Source organism: Anomaloglossus baeobatrachus, unplaced genomic scaffold (assembly GCF_048569485.1).
Source record: "Anomaloglossus baeobatrachus isolate aAnoBae1 unplaced genomic scaffold, aAnoBae1.hap1 Scaffold_86, whole genome shotgun sequence".
NCBI classification, from domain to species: Eukaryota; Metazoa; Chordata; class Amphibia; order Anura; family Aromobatidae; genus Anomaloglossus; species Anomaloglossus baeobatrachus.
Genome location: NW_027445250.1, coordinates 228,220 through 245,000, shown reverse-complemented (window position 1 = coordinate 245,000; position 16,781 = coordinate 228,220). Strand labels below are relative to the sequence as shown.

At 50.0% G+C, this 16,781-nt stretch overlaps 1 protein-coding gene across 1 annotated transcript in view; it reads right to left on the bottom strand.

Annotated features, from left to right (window-relative positions):
- Positions 1–15,397, bottom strand: part of SLC38A7 (solute carrier family 38 member 7) — a 43,413-nt gene extending 28,016 nt beyond the window's left edge. The window contains exon 1 of the mRNA XM_075333544.1: positions 15,312–15,397. The gene's annotated coding sequence lies outside the window, so the exon portion shown is untranslated. The remainder of the gene's footprint in view (positions 1–15,311) is intronic.
- Between the last annotated feature and the right edge of the window lie 1,384 nt (positions 15,398–16,781).

Genomic DNA, 16,781 nt, shown 5'->3' with positions numbered 1-16,781 from the left:
CTGCAGCAGCAATGGCCGACAATACAGCAAATTCAGCAATAATTCCAGCACCAGCTGCAGCAGCAATGGCCGACAATACAGCAAATTCAGCAACAATTCCAGCACCAGCTGCAGCAGCAATGGCCGACAATACAGCAAATTCAGCAACTATTCCAGCACCAGCTGCAGCAGCAATGGCCGACAATACAGCAAATTCAGCAACTATTCCAGCACCAGCTGCAGCAGCAATGGCCGACAATACAGCAAATTCAGCAACAATTCCAGCACCAGCTGCAGCAGCAATGGCCGACAATACAGCAAATTCAGCAATAATTCCAGCACCAGCTGCAGCAGCAATGGCCGACAATACAGCAAATTCAGCAATAATTCCAGCACCAGCTGCAGCAGCAATGGCCGACAATACAGCAAATTCAGCAACAATTCCAGCACCAGCTGCAGCAGCAATGGCCGACAATACAGCAAATTCAGCAACAATTCCAGCACCAGCTGCAGCAGCAATGGCCGACAATACAGCAAATTCAGCAACTATTCCAGCACCAGCTGCAGCAGCAATGGCCGACAATACAGCAAATTCAGCAACAATTCCAGCACCAGCTGCAGCAGCAATGGCCGACAATACAGCAAATTCAGCAACTATTCCAGCACCAGCTGCAGCAGCAATGGCGACAATACAGCAAATTCAGCAACTATTCCAGCACCAGCTGCAGCAGCAATGGCCGACAATACAGCAAATTCAGCAGCAATTCCAGCACCAGCTGCAGCAGCAATGGCCGACAATACAGCAAATTCAGCAATAATTCCAGCACCAGCTGCAGCAGCAATGGCCGACAATACAGCAAATTCAGCAACAATTCCAGCCCCAGCTGCAGCAGCAATGGCCGACAATACAGCAAATTCAGCAACAATTCCAGCACCAGCTGCAGCAGCAATGGCCGACAATACAGCAAATTCAGCAATAATTCCAGCACCAGCTGCAGCAGCAATGGCCGACAATACAGCAAATTCAGCAACAATTCCAGCACCAGCTGCAGCAGCAATGGCCGACAATACAGCAAATTCAGCAACAATTCCAGCACCAGCTGCAGCAGCAATGGCCGACAATACAGCAAATTCAGCAACAATTCCAGCACCAGCTGCAGCAGCAATGGCCGACAATACAGCAAATTCAGCAACAATTCCAGCACCAGCTGCAGCAGCAATGGCCGACAATACAGCAAATTCAGCAACAATTCCAGCACCAGCTGCAGCAGCAATGGCCGACAATACAGCAAATTCAGCAACAATTCCAGCACCAGCTGCAGCAGCAATGGCCGACAATACAGCAAATTCAGCAACAATTCCAGCACCAGCTGCAGCAGCAATGGCCGACAATACAGCAAATTCAGCAGCAATTCCAGCACCAGCTGCAGCAGCAATGGCCGACAATACAGCAAATTCAGCAACAATTCCAGCACCAGCTGCAGCAGCAATGGCCGACAATACAGCAAATTCAGCAGCAATTCCAGCACCAGCTGCAGCAGCAATGGCCGACAATACAGCAAATTCAGCAACAATTCCAGCACCAGCTGCAGCAGCAATGGCCGACAATACAGCAAATTCAGCAGCAATTCCAGCACCAGCTGCAGCAGCAATGGCCGACAATACAGCAAATTCAGCAACAATTCCAGCACCAGCTGCAGCAGCAATGGCCGACAATACAGCAAATTCAGCAACAATTCCAGCACCAGCTGCAGCAGCAATGGCCGACAATACAGCAAATTCAGCAGCAATTCCAGCACCAGCTGCAGCAGCAATGGCCGACAATACAGCAAATTCAGCAGCAATTCCAGCACCAGCTGCAGCAGCAATGGCCGACAATACAGCAAATTCAGCAACAATTCCAGCACCAGCTGCAGCAGCAATGGCCGACAATACAGCAAATTCAGCAGCAATTCCAGCACCAGCTGCAGCAGCAATGGCCGACAATACAGCAAATTCAGCAGCAATTCCAGCACCAGCTGCAGCAGCAATGGCCGACAATACAGCAAATTCAGCAACAATTCCAGCACCAGCAATGGCCGACAATACAGCAAATTCAGCAATAATTCCAGCACCAGCTGCAGCAGCAATGGCCGACAATACAGCAAATTCAGCAACAATTCCAGCACCAGCTGCAGCAGCAATGGCCGACAATACAGCAAATTCAGCAACAATTCCAGCACCAGCTGCAGCAGCAATGGCCGACAATACAGCAAATTCAGCAACAATTCCAGCACCAGCAGCAGCAGCAGCAATGGCCGACAATACAGCAAATTCAGCAACAATTCCAGCACCAGCTGCAGCAGGCAATGGCCGACAATACAGCAAATTCAGCAATAATTCCCAGCACCAGCTGCAGCAGCAATGGCCGACAATACAGCAAATTCAGCAACAATTCCAGCACCAGCTGCAGCAGCAATGGCCGACAATACAGCAAATTCAGCAATAATTCCAGCACCAGCTGCAGCAGCAATGGCCGACAATACAGCAAATTCAGCAACAATTCCAGCCCCAGCTGCAGCAGCAATGGCCGACAATACAGCAAATTCAGCAACAATTCCAGCACCAGCTGCAGCAGCAATGGCCGACAATACAGCAAATTCAGCAATAATTCCAGCACCAGCTGCAGCAGCAATGGCCGACAATACAGCAAATTCAGCAATAATTCCAGCACCAGCTGCAGCAGCAATGGCCGACAATACAGCAAATTCAGCAACAATTCCAGCACCAGCTGCAGCAGCAATGGCCGACAATACAGCAAATTCAGCAACAATTCCAGCACCAGCTGCAACAGCAATGGCCGACAATACAGCAAATTCAGCAACAATTCCAGCACCAGCTGCAGCAGCAATGGCCGACAATACAGCAAATTCAGCAACAATTCCAGCACCAGCTGCAGCAGCAATGGCCGACAATACAGCAAATTCAGCAACAATTCCAGCACCAGCTGCAGCAGCAATGGCCGACAATACAGCAAATTCAGCAACAATTCCAGCACCAGCTGCAGCAGCAATGGCCGACAATACAGCAAATTCAGCAACAATTCCAGCACCAGCTGCAGCAGCAATGGCCGACAATACAGCAAATTCAGCAACAATTCCAGCACCAGCTGCAGCAGCAATGGCCGACAATACAGCAAATTCAGCAACAATTCCAGCACCAGCTGCAGCAGCAATGGCCGACAATACAGCAAATTCAGCAATAATTCCAGCACCAGCTGCAGCAGCAATGGCCGACAATACAGCAAATTCAGAATAATTCCAGCACCAGCTGCAGCAGCAATGGCCGACAATACAGCAAATTCAGCAACAATTCCAGCACCAGCAGCAATGGCCGACAATACAGCAAATTCAGCAACTATTCCAGCACCAGCTGCAGCAGCAATGGCCGACAATACAGCAAATTCAGCAATAATTCCAGCACCAGCTGCAGCAGCAATGGCCGACAATACAGCAAATTCAGCAACAATTCCAGCACCAGCTGCAGCAGCAATGGCCGACAATACAGCAAATTCAGCAACAATTCCAGCACCAGCTGCAGCAGCAATGGCCGACAATACAGCAAATTCAGCAACAATTCCAGCACCAGCTGCAGCAGCAATGGCCGACAATACAGCAAATTCAGCAACAATTCCAGCACCAGCTGCAGCAGCAATGGCCGACAATACAGCAAATTCAGCAACTATTCCAGCACCAGCTGCAGCAGCAATGGCCGACAATACAGCAAATTCAGCAACTATTCCAGCACCAGCTGCAGCAGCAATGGCCGACAATACAGCAAATTCAGCAATAATTCCAGCACCAGCTGCAGCAGCAATGGCCGACAATACAGCAAATTCAGCAACAATTCCAGCACCAGCTGCAGCAGCAATGGCCGACAATACAGCAAATTCAGCAATAATTCCAGCACCAGCTGCAGCAGCAATGGCCGACAATACAGCAAATTCAGCAACAATTCCAGCACCAGCTGCAGCAGCAATGGCCGACAATACAGCAAATTCAGCAACAATTCCAGCACCAGCTGCAGCAGCAATGGCCGACAATACAGCAAATTCAGCAACAATTCCAGCACCAGCTGCAGCAGCAATGGCCGACAATACAGCAAATTCAGCAACAATTCCAGCACCAGCTGCAGCAGCAATGGCCGACAATACAGCAAATTCAGCAACAATTCCAGCACCAGCTGCAGCAGCAATGGCCGACAATACAGCAAATTCAGCAACAATTCCAGCACCAGCTGCAGCAGCAATGGCCGACAATACAGCAAATTCAGCAATAATTCCAGCACCAGCTGCAGCAGCAATGGCCGACAATACAGCAAATTCAGCAACAGTTCCAGCACCAGCTGCAGCAGCAATGGCCGACAATACAGCAAATTCAGCAATAATTCCAGCACCAGCTGCAGCAGCAATGGCCGACAATACAGCAAATTCAGCAATAATTCCAGCACCAGCTGCAGCAGCAATGGCCGACAATACAGCAAATTCAGCAATAATTCCAGCACCAGCTGCAGCAGCAATGGCCGACAATACAGCAAATTCAGCAACAATTCCAGCACCAGCTGCAGCAGCAATGGCCGACAATACAGCAAATTCAGCAACAATTCCAGCACCAGCTGCAGCAGCAATGGCCGACAATACAGCAAATTCAGCAACAATTCCAGCACCAGCTGCAGCAGCAATGGCCGACAATACAGCAAATTCAGCAACAATTCCAGCACCAGCTGCAGCAGCAATGGCCGACAATACAGCAAATTCAGCAACAATTCCAGCACCAGCTGCAGCAGCAATGGCCGACAATACAGCAAATTCAGCAACAATTCCAGCACCAGCTGCAGCAGCAATGGCCGACAATACAGCAAATTCAGCAACAATTCCAGCACCAGCTGCAGCAGCAATGGCCGACAATACAGCAAATTCAGCAACAATTCCAGCACCAGCTGCAGCAGCAATGGCCGACAATACAGCAAATTCAGCAACAATTCCAGCACCAGCTGCAGCAGCAATGGCCGACAATACAGCAAATTCAGCAACAATTCCCAGCACCAGCTGCAGCAGCAATGGCCGACAATACAGCAAATTCAGCAACAATTCCAGCACCAGCTGCAGCAGCAATGGCCGACAATACAGCAAATTCCAGCAACAATTCCAGCACCAGCTGCAGCAGCAATGGCCGACAATACAGCAAATTCAGCAACAATTCCAGCACCAGCTGCAGCAGCAATGGCCGACAATACAGCAAATTCAGCAACAATTCCAGCACCAGCTGCAGCAGCAATGGCCGACAATACAGCAAATTCAGCAACAATTCCAGCACCAGCTGCAGCAGCAATGGCCGACAATACAGCAAATTCAGCAACAATTCCCAGCACCAGCTGCAGCAGCAATGGCCGACAATACAGCAAATTCAGCAACAATTCCAGCACCAGCTGCAGCAGCAATGGCCGACAATACAGCAAATTCAGCAACAATTCCAGCACCAGCTGCAGCAGCAATGGCCGACAATACAGCAAATTCAAGCAACAATTCCAGCACCAGCTGCAGCAGCAATGGCCGACAATACAGCAAATTCAGCAACAATTCCAGCACCAGCTGCAGCAGCAATGGCCGACAATACAGCAAATTCAGCAACAATTCCAGCACCAGCTGCAGCAGCAATGGCCGACAATACAGCAAATTCAGCAACAATTCCAGCACCAGCTGCAGCAGCAATGGCCGACAATACAGCAAATTCAGCAACAATTCCAGCACCAGCTGCAGCAGCAATGGCCGACAATACAGCAAATTCAGCAACAATTCCAGCACCAGCTGCAGCAGCAATGGCCGACAATACAGCAAATTCAGCAACAATTCCAGCACCAGCTGCAGCAGCAATGGCCGACAATACAGCAAATTCAGCAACAATTCCAGCACCAGCTGCAGCAGCAATGGCCGACAATACAGCAAATTCAGCAACAATTCCAGCACCAGCTGCAGCAGCAATGGCCGACAATACAGCAAATTCAGCAACAATTCCAGCACCAGCTGCAGCAGCAATGGCCGACAATACAGCAAATTCAGCAACAATTCCAGCACCAGCTGCAGCAGCAATGGCCGACAATACAGCAAATTCAGCAACAAGTCCAGCACCAGCTGCAGCAGCAATGGCCGACAATACAGCAAATTCAGCAACAATTCCAGCACCAGCTGCAGCAGCAATGGCCGACAATACAGCAAATTCAGCAATAATTCCAGCACCAGCTGCAGCAGCAATGGCCGACAATACAGCAAATTCAGCAACAATTCCAGCACCAGCTGCAACAGCAATGGCCGACAATACAGCAAATTCAGCAACAATTCCAGCACCAGCTGCAGCAGCAATGGCCGACAATACAGCAAATTCAGCAACAATTCCAGCCCCAGCTGCAGCAGCAATGGCCGACAATACAGCAAATTCAGCAACAATTCCAGCACCAGCTGCAGCAGCAATGGCCGACAATACAGCAAATTCAGCAACAATTCCAGCCCCAGCTGCAGCAGCAATGGCCGACAATACAGCAAATTCAGCAACAATTCCAGCACCAGCTGCAGCAGCAATGGCCGACAATACAGCAAATTCAGCAACAATTCCAGCACCAGCTGCAGCAGCAATGGCCGACAATACAGCAAATTCAGCAATAATTCCAGCCCCAGCTGCAGCAGCAATGGCCGACAATACAGCAAATTCAGCAACAATTCCAGCACCAGCTGCAGCAGCAATGGCCGACAATACAGCAAATTCAGCAACAATTCCAGCACCAGCTGCAGCAGCAATGGCCGACAATACAGCAAATTCAGCAACAATTCCAGCACCAGCTGCAGCAGCAATGGCCGACAATACAGCAAATTCAGCAACAATTCCAGCACCAGCTGCAGCAGCAATGGCCGACAATACAGCAAATTCAGCAACAATTCCAGCACCAGCTGCAGCAGCAATGGCCGACAATACAGCAAATTCAGCAACAATTCCAGCACCAGCTGCAGCAGCAATGGCCGACAATACAGCAAATTCAGCAACAATTCCAGCACCAGCTGCAGCAGCAATGGCCGACAATACAGCAAATTCAGCAACAATTCCAGCACCAGCTGCAGCAGCAATGGCCGACAATACAGCAAATTCAGCAACAATTCCAGCACCAGCTGCAGCAATGGCCGACAATACAGCAAATTCAGCAACAATTCCAGCACCAGCTGCAGCAGCAATGGCCGACAATACAGCAAATTCAGCAACAATTCCAGCACCAGCTGCAGCAGCAATGGCCGACAATACAGCAAATTCAGCAACAATTCCAGCACCAGCTGCAGCAGCAATGGCCGACAATACAGCAAATTCAGCAACAATTCCAGCACCAGCTGCAGCAGCAATGGCCGACAATACAGCAAATTCAGCAACAATTCCAGCACCAGCTGCAGCAGCAATGGCCGACAATACAGCAAATTCAGCAACAATTCCAGCACCAGCTGCAGCAGCAATGGCCGACAATACAGCAAATTCAGCAACAATTCCAGCACCAGCTGCAGCAGCAATGGCCGACAATACAGCAAATTCAGCAACAATTCCAGCACCAGCTGCAGCAGCAATGGCCGACAATACAGCAAATTCAGCAACAATTCCAGCACCAGCTGCAGCAGCAATGGCCGACAATACAGCAAATTCAGCAACAATTCCAGCACCAGCTGCAGCAGCAATGGCCGACAATACAGCAAATTCAGCAACAATTCCAGCACCAGCTGCAGCAGCAATGGCCGACAATACAGCAAATTCAGCAACAATTCCAGCACCAGCTGCAGCAGCAATGGCCGACAATACAGCAAATTCAGCAACAATTCCAGCACCAGCTGCAGCAGCAATGGCCGACAATACAGCAAATTCAGCAACAATTCCAGCACCAGCTGCAGCAGCAATGGCCGACAATACAGCAAATTCAGCAATCAATTCCAGCACCAGCTGCAGCAGCAATGGCCGACAATACAGCAAATTCAGCAACAATTCCAGCACCAGCTGCAGCAGCAATGGCCGACAATACAGCAAATTCAGCAACAATTCCAGCACCAGCTGCAACAGCAATGGCCGACAATACAGCAAATTCAGCAACAATTCCAGCACCAGCTGCAGCAGCAATGGCCGACAATACAGCAAATTCAGCAACAATTCCAGCACCAGCTGCAGCAGCAATGGCCGACAATACAACAAATTCAGCAACAATTCCAGCACCAGCTGCAGCAGCAATGGCCGACAATACAGCAAATTCAGCAACAATTCCAGCACCAGCTGCAGCAGCAATGGCCGACAATACAGCAAATTCAGCAACAATTCCAGCACCAGCTGCAACAGCAATGGCCGACAATACAGCAAATTCAGCAACAATTCCAGCACCAGCTGCAGCAGCAATGGCCGACAATACAGCAAATTCAGCAGCAATTCCAGCACCAGCTGCAGCAGCAATGGCCGACAATACAGCAAATTCAGCAATAATTCCAGCACCAGCTGCAGCAGCAATGGCCGACAATACAGCAAATTCAGCAACAATTCCAGCACCAGCTGCAGCAGCAATGGCCGACAATACAGCAAATTCAGCAACAATTCCAGCACCAGCTGCAGCAGCAATGGCCGACAATACAGCAAATTCAGCAATAATTCCAGCACCAGCTGCAGCAGCAATGGCCGACAATACAGCAAATTCAGCAATAATTCCAGCACCAGCTGCAGCAGCAATGGCCGACAATACAGCAAATTCCAATTCCAGCACCAGCTGCAGCAGCAATGGCCGACAATACAGCAAATTCAGCAACAATTCCAGCACCAGCTGCAGCAGCAATGGCCGACAATACAGCAAATTCAGCAACAATTCCAGCACCAGCTGCAGCAGCAATGGCCGACAATACAGCAAATTCAGCAACAATTCCAGCACCAGCTGCAGCAGCAATGGCCGACAATACAGCAAATTCAGCAACAATTCCAGCACCAGCTGCAGCAGCAATGGCCGACAATACAGCAAATTCAGCAACAATTCCAGCACCAGCTGCAGCAGCAATGGCCGACAATACAGCAAATTCAGCAACAATTCCAGCACCAGCTGCAGCAGCAATGGCCGACAATACAGCAAATTCAGCAACAATTCCAGCACCAGCTGCAGCAGCAATGGCCGACAATACAGCAAATTCAGCAACAATTCCAGCACCAGCTGCAGCAGCAATGGCCGACAATACAGCAAATTCAGCAACAATTCCAGCACCAGCCAGCAGCAATGGCCGACAATACAGCAAATTCAGCAACAATTCCAGCACCAGCTGCAGCAGCAATGGCCGACAATACAGCAAATTCAGCAATAATTCCAGCACCAGCTGCAGCAGCAATGGCCGACAATACAGCAAATTCAGCAACAATTCCAGCACCAGCTGCAGCAGCAATGGCCGACAATACAGCAAATTCAGCAATAATTCCAGCACCAGCTGCAGCAGCAATGGCCGACAATACAGCAAATTCAGCAATCAATTCCAGCACCAGCTGCAGCAGCAATGGCCGACAATACAGCAAATTCAGCAATAATTCCAGCACCAGCTGCAGCAGCAATGGCCGACAATACAGCAAATTCAGCAACAATTCCAGCACCAGCTGCAGCAGCAATGGCCGACAATACAGCAAATTCAGCAATAATTCCAGACCACTTACACTGAACATTATGTCTTAGGAACCAATAAAAGATCCCCAATATTAGGCTTGGGATCCTAGGCAAAGACCCCCACCCTCAGGCCCCGGAACCTGCGATAAAGAGACCGCCCGCGGCTGGCCTTGCACGGCTATCGGCCATGGCTCCTAGGCGATGGGGCTGCCAATTCTCGAAAGCATTATTACAATTCTTAATAGGATTATAATAGCAATTCTTAGGGAATTGGTTGTGGTATAGCCCCCATGGACCAACGCAAGGGTTTGAATAGTGCAGTCACCATTCATTGCGGATTAATAAATAACACCAGGTTCAGGGCATTTTTCTTTTCTTAAATGGAGAGACTCCAAAAAAAACCCCAATGATCCTTGTAGAGAAAAATGTGCTCTTTATAATGATAACAGAATTAATAGATTTTAGGGGGACCCTTTTTGGGAAATTTGACCTAAAAATAGGTAAAATTCATTTCTTTTAAAGTTTGTCATCATCTGTGGGTGTGAATATTTCCACAAATACATATGCTGTGCCCGTGATATTGCAGAAATGCACAGTCATGTAGGTGTTTGTTGTACAGGGCAAAGCACCAGTTACTATTGGGTTTTGGTCTGGAGTTATATATGGGCAAAGTTTGGCATAAATTTTATGCGAGGCGTTTTACAAGCTACTTTCACACAAAATTGCGGCTGAAATATTGTTTTGTCATAGCCGGTAATAGTTTTATCGCGTTTAGCAGCAAACGTTGAGCTAGTATGCCAAATGTCAGCATCATAGCCAGTATAGCACTCTAATGGCCATGTGCCAAAGTGTGCACAATCCTCTTAGCTGAAGCCGCAGCCTCGGGGGGGGCCTCCAGTGAAAGGTCAACACTGCCCAATGTATGAGATCTGGCCCTAAAAATTTACACAACCTCTTTTCAAACCTACATGTACATCCTTATACATTTACAGCAAAATCTGAGAACGTCGAGTGGGGACCACTGGTCCACTTGCCACGGAATGACCCTGTATATATATACACACACACATATATATCTATCAGGGTCCAGTCACGCTTTGGGGGGGGGGGGTGTATATATATATATATATCGGGGTCCAGTCTCTCTGGGGTGGGGGGTGTATATATATATCGGGGTCCAGTCTCTCTGGGGTGGGGGGTGTATATATATTGGGGTCCGGTCTCTCTGGGGTGTGAGGTGTATATATATATTGGGGTCCGGTCTCTCTGGGGTGGGGGGTGTATATATATATTGGGGTCCGGTCTCTCTGGGGTGGGGGGTGTATATATATATATTGGGGTCCGGTCTCTCTGTGGTGGGGGGTGTATATATATATATATATATCGGGGTCCGGTCTCTCTGGGGTGGGGGGTGTATATATATATATCGGGGTCCGGTCTCTCTGGGGTGGGGGGTGTATATATATATATATCGGGGTCCAGTCTCTCTGGGGTGGGGGGTGTATATATATATATCGGGGTCCGGTCTCTCTGGGGTGGGGGGTGTATATATATATATCGGGGTCCGGTCTCTCTGGGGTGGGGGGTATATATATATATATCGGGGTCCGGTCTCTCTGGGGTGGGGGGTATATATATATATCGGGGTCCGGTCTCTCTGGGGTGGGGGGTGTATATATATATCGGGGTCCGGTCTCTCTGGGGTGGGGGGTGTATATATATATCGGGGTCCGGTCTCTCTGGGGTGGGGGGTGTATATATATCGGGGTCCGGTCTCTCTGGGGTGTGAGGTGTATATATATATCGGGGTCCGGTCTCTCTGGGGTGTGAGGTGTATATATATATATATCGGGGTCCGGTCTCTCTGGGGTGTGAGGTGTATATATATATCGGGGTCCGGTCTCTCTGGGGTGGGGGGGTGTATATATATATCGGGGTCCGGTCTCTCTGGGCTGGGGGGTGTATATATATATATATATATCGGGGTCCGGTCTCTCTGGGGTGGGGGGTGTATATATATATATATCGGGGTCCGGTCTCTCTGGGGTGGGGGGTGTATATATATATCGGGGTCCGGTCTCTCTGGGGTGTGAGGTGTATATATATATATATATCGGGGTCCGGTCTCTCTGGGGTGGGGGGTGTATATATATACCGGGGTCCGGTCTCTCTGGGGTGGGGGGTGTATATATATATCGGGGTCCGGTCTCTCTGGGGTGGGGGGTGTATATATATATATTGGGGTCCGGTCTCTCTGGGGTGTGAGGTGTATATATATATATATTGGGGTCCGGTCTCTCTGGGCTGGGGGGTGTATATATATATCGGGGTCCGGTCTCTCTGGGGTGTGAGGTGTATATATATATCGGGGTCCGGTCTCTCTGGGGTGTGAGGTGTATATATATATATATCGGGGTCCGGTCTCTCTGGGGTGGGGGGTGTATATATATCGGGGTCCGGTCTCTCTGGGGTGGGGGGGTGTATATATATATATATCGGGGTCCGGTCTCTCTGGGGTGGGGGGTATATATATATATCGGGGTCCGGTCTCTCTGTGGTGGGGGGGTGTATATATATATATATATATCGGGGTCCGGTCTCTCTGGGCTGGGGGGTGTATATATATATCGGGGTCCGGTCTCTCTGGGGTGTGAGGTGTATATATATATATATATATATATATATATATATATATATATATATATATATATATATATATATATATATATATATATATATATATATATATATATATATATATATATATATATATATATCGGGGTCCGGTCTCTCTGGGTTGGGGGGTGTATATATATATCGGGGTCCGGTCTCTCTGGGGTGTGAGGTGTATATATATATCGGGGTCCGGTCTCTCTGGGGTGGGGGGTGTATATATATATATCGGGGTCCGGTCTCTCTGGGCTGGGGGGTGTATATATATATCGGGGTCCGGTCTCTCTGGGGTGGGGGGTGTATATATATATATCGGGGTCCGGTCTCTCTGGGCTGGGGGGTGTATATATATATTGGGGTCCGGTCTCTCTGGGGTGTGAGGTGTATATATATATATATTGGGGTCCGGTCTCTCTGGGGTGGGGGGTGTATATATATATATATCGGGGTCCGGTCTCTCTGGGCTGGGGGGTGTATATATATATATCGGGGTCCGGTCTCTCTGGGGTGTGAGGTGTATATATATATATATATATATATATATCGGGGTCCGGTCTCTCTGGGGTGGGGGGTGTATATATATATCGGGGTCCGGTCTCTCTGGGGTGTGAGGTGTATATATATATATATATATATCGGGGTCCGGTCTCTCTGGGGTGGGGGGTGTATATATATATCGGGGTCCGGTCTCTCTGGGGTGTGAGGTGTATATATATATATATATATATATATATATATCGGGGTCCGGTCTCTCTGGGGTGGGGGGTGTATATATATATCGGGGTCCGGTCTCTCTGGGGTGGGGGGTGTATATATATATCGGGGTCCGGTCTCTCTGGGCTGGGGGGTGTATATATATATCGGGGTCCGGTCTCTCTGGGGTGGGGGGTGTATATATATATTGGGGTCCGGTCTCTCTGGGGTGGGGGGTGTATATATATTGGGGTCCGGTCTCTCTGGGGTGGGGGGTGTATATATATTGGGGTCCGGTCTCTCTGGGGTGGGGGGTGTATATATATATCGGGGTCCGGTCTCTCTGGGCTGGGGGGTGTATATATATATCGGGGTCCGGTCTCTCTGGGGTGGGGGGTGTATATATATATTGGGGTCCGGTCTCTCTGGGGTGGGGGGTGTATATATATATTGGGGTCCGGTCTCTCTGGGGTGGGGGGTGTATATATATATATATCGGGGTCCGGTCTCTCTGGGGTGGGGGGTGTATATATATATATATCGGGGTCCGGTCTCTCTGGGGTGGGGGGGTGTATATATATATTGGGGTCCGGTCTCTCTGGGCTGGGGTGTGTATATATATATTGGGGTCCGGTCTCTCTGGGTGTGAGGTGTATATATATATATATTGGGGTCCGGTCTCTCTGGGGTGTGAGGTGTATATATATATATTGGGGTCCGGTCTCTCTGGGGTGTGAGGTGTATATATATATATTGGGGTCCGGTCTCTCTGGGGTGGGGGGTGTATATATATATATTGGGGTCCGGTCTCTCTGGGGTGGGGGGTGTATATATATATCGGGGTCCGGTCTCTCTGGGGTGGGGGGTGTATATATATATCGGGGTCCGGTCTCTCTGGGGTGGGGGGTGTATATATATATCGGGGTCCGGTCTCTCTGGGGTGGGGGGTGTATATATATATCGGGGTCCGGTCTCTCTGGGGTGGGGGGTGTATATATATATCGGGGTCCGGTCTCTCTGGGGTGGGGGGGTGTATATATATATCGGGGTCCGGTCTCTCTGGGGTGGGGGGGTGTATATATATATCGGGGTCCGGTCTCTCTGGGGTGGGGGGTGTATATATATATCGGGGTCCGGTCTCTCTGGGCTGGGGGGTGTATATATATATATCGGGGTCCGGTCTCTCTGGGCTGGGGGGTGTATATATATATATCGGGGTCCGGTCTCTCTGGGGTGGGGGGTGTATATATATATATCGGGGTTCGGTCTCTCTGGGGTGGGGGGTGTATATATATATCGGGGTCCGGTCTCTCTGGGGTGGGGGGGTGTATATATATATCGGGGTCCGGTCTCTCTGGGGTGGGGGGTGTATATATATATATCGGGGTCCGGTCTCTCTGGGGTGGGGGGTGTATATATATATCGGGGTCCGGTCTCTCTGGGGTGGGGGGTGTATATATATATATCGGGGTCCGGTCTCTCTGGGGTGGGGGGTGTATATATATATATCGGGGTCCGGTCTCTCTGGGGTGGGGGGTGTATATATATATATCGGGGTCCGGTCTCTCTGGGGTGGGGGGTGTATATATATATATCGGGGTCCGGTCTCTCTGGGGTGGGGGGTGTATATATATATATATATTGGGGTCCGGTCTCTCTGGGGTGGGGGGTGTATATATATATATTGGGGTCCGGTCTCTCTGGGGTGTGAGGTGTATATATATATATTGGGGTCCGGTCTCTCTGTGGTGGGGGGTGTATATATATACCGGGGTCTGGTCTCTCTGGGGTGGGGGGTGTATATATATATCGGGGTCCGGTCTCTCTGGGGTGGGGGGGTGTATATATATATCGGGGTCCGGTCTCTCTGGGGTGGGGGGTGTATATATATATCGGGGTCCGGTCTCTCTGGGGTGGGGGGTGTATATATATATCGGGGTCCGGTCTCTCTGGGGTGGGGGGTGTATATATATATTGGGGTCCGGTCTCTCTGGGGTGGGGGGGGTGTATATATATATTGGGGTCCGGTCTCTCTGGGGTGGGGGGGGTGTATATATATATCGGGGTCCGGTCTCTCTGGGGTGGGGGGGTGTATATATATATCGGGGTCCGGTCTCTCTGGGGTGGGGGGTGTATATATATATCGGGGTCCGGTCTCTCTGGGGTGGGGGGGTGTATATATATATCGGGGTCCGGTCTCTCTGGGGTGGGGGGTGTATATATATATCGGGGTCCGGTCTCTCTGGGGTGGGGGGTGTATATATATATATTGGGGTCCGGTCTCTCACCTCGCTGTCCCCGGCTTTGCTGTTGTTCTTCGGACACGTGACCGCTGCAATCACATGACTGCAGCGTGAAGCATCCTGGGAGTCGTAGTCTGCTTTGCATTTCCTGTCACGTGATCTTTATATCACGTGCTGAGTAGGCGCAAAATGCTGAGCGGACTGAAGAAGCCACAATCAGGTGACCGCTGCAACTGCTCCCTGTTATCAGCCGGATTCTTTGTCTTCGGTTTTATCAGATATAATGCTACAAGCGCCAGACTGCAACCGACCTACAACCAATCGCAACCGACCTACAACCAATCGCAACCGACCTACAACCAATCGCAACCGACCTACAACCAATCGCAACCGACCTACAACCAATCGCAACCGACTTGCAGCAGGAAATGGCAAAAACGCGTTTTTGTTGCTTTTTTTGTTGCTTGTGCCTTCATGTATTGTCAGGATAGAAAGTGATAAAACTGCGACAAGAAAGCGAAGAATGACCAGGCTGCCATGTGTGACAAACTGCAGCACATGCAGGCTCTCATAGACTGCCGAGAAGTCTCCAGCCACACCTCACCACAAAACTGCAGCACATGCAGGCTCTCATAGACTCTGCTGAGAAGTCTCCGGCCACACCTCACCACAAAACTGCAGCACATGCAGGCTCTCATAGACTCTGCTGAGAAGTCTCCAGCCACACCTCACCACAAAACTGCAGCACATGCAGGCTCTCATAGACTCTGCTGAGAAGTCTCCAGCCACACCTCACCACAAAACTGCAGCACATGCAGGCTCTCATAGACTCTGCTGAGAAGTCTCCGGCCACACCTCACCACAAAACTGCAGCACATGCAGGCTCTCATAGACTCTGCTGAGAAGTCTCCAGCCACACCTCACCACAAAACTGCAGCACATGCAGGCTCTCATAGACTCTGCTGAGAAGTCTCCAGCCACACCTCACCACAAAACTGCAGCACATGCAGGCTCTCATAGACTCTGCTGAGAAGTCTCCGGCCACACCTCACCACAAAACTGCAGCACATCCGAGCTCTCATAGACTCTGCTGAGAAGTCTCCGGCCACACCTCACCACAAAACTGCAGCACATCCGAGCTCTCATAGACTCTGCTGAGAAGTCTCCGGCCACACCTCACCACAAAACTGCAGCACATCCGAGCTCTCATAGACTCTGCTGAGAAGTCTCCAGCCACACCTCACCACAAAACTGCAGCACATGCGAGCTCTCATAGACTCTGCTGAGAAGTCTCCGGCCACACCTCACCACAAAACTGCAGCACATCCGAGCTCTCATAGACTCTGCTGAGAAGTCTCCGGCCACACCTCACCACAAAACTGCAGCACATCCGAGCTCTCATAGACTCTGCTGAGAAGTCTCCGGCCACACCTCACCACAAAACTGCAGCACATGCAGGCTCTCATAGACTCTGCTGAGAAGTCTCCAGCCACACCTCACCACAAAACTGCAGCA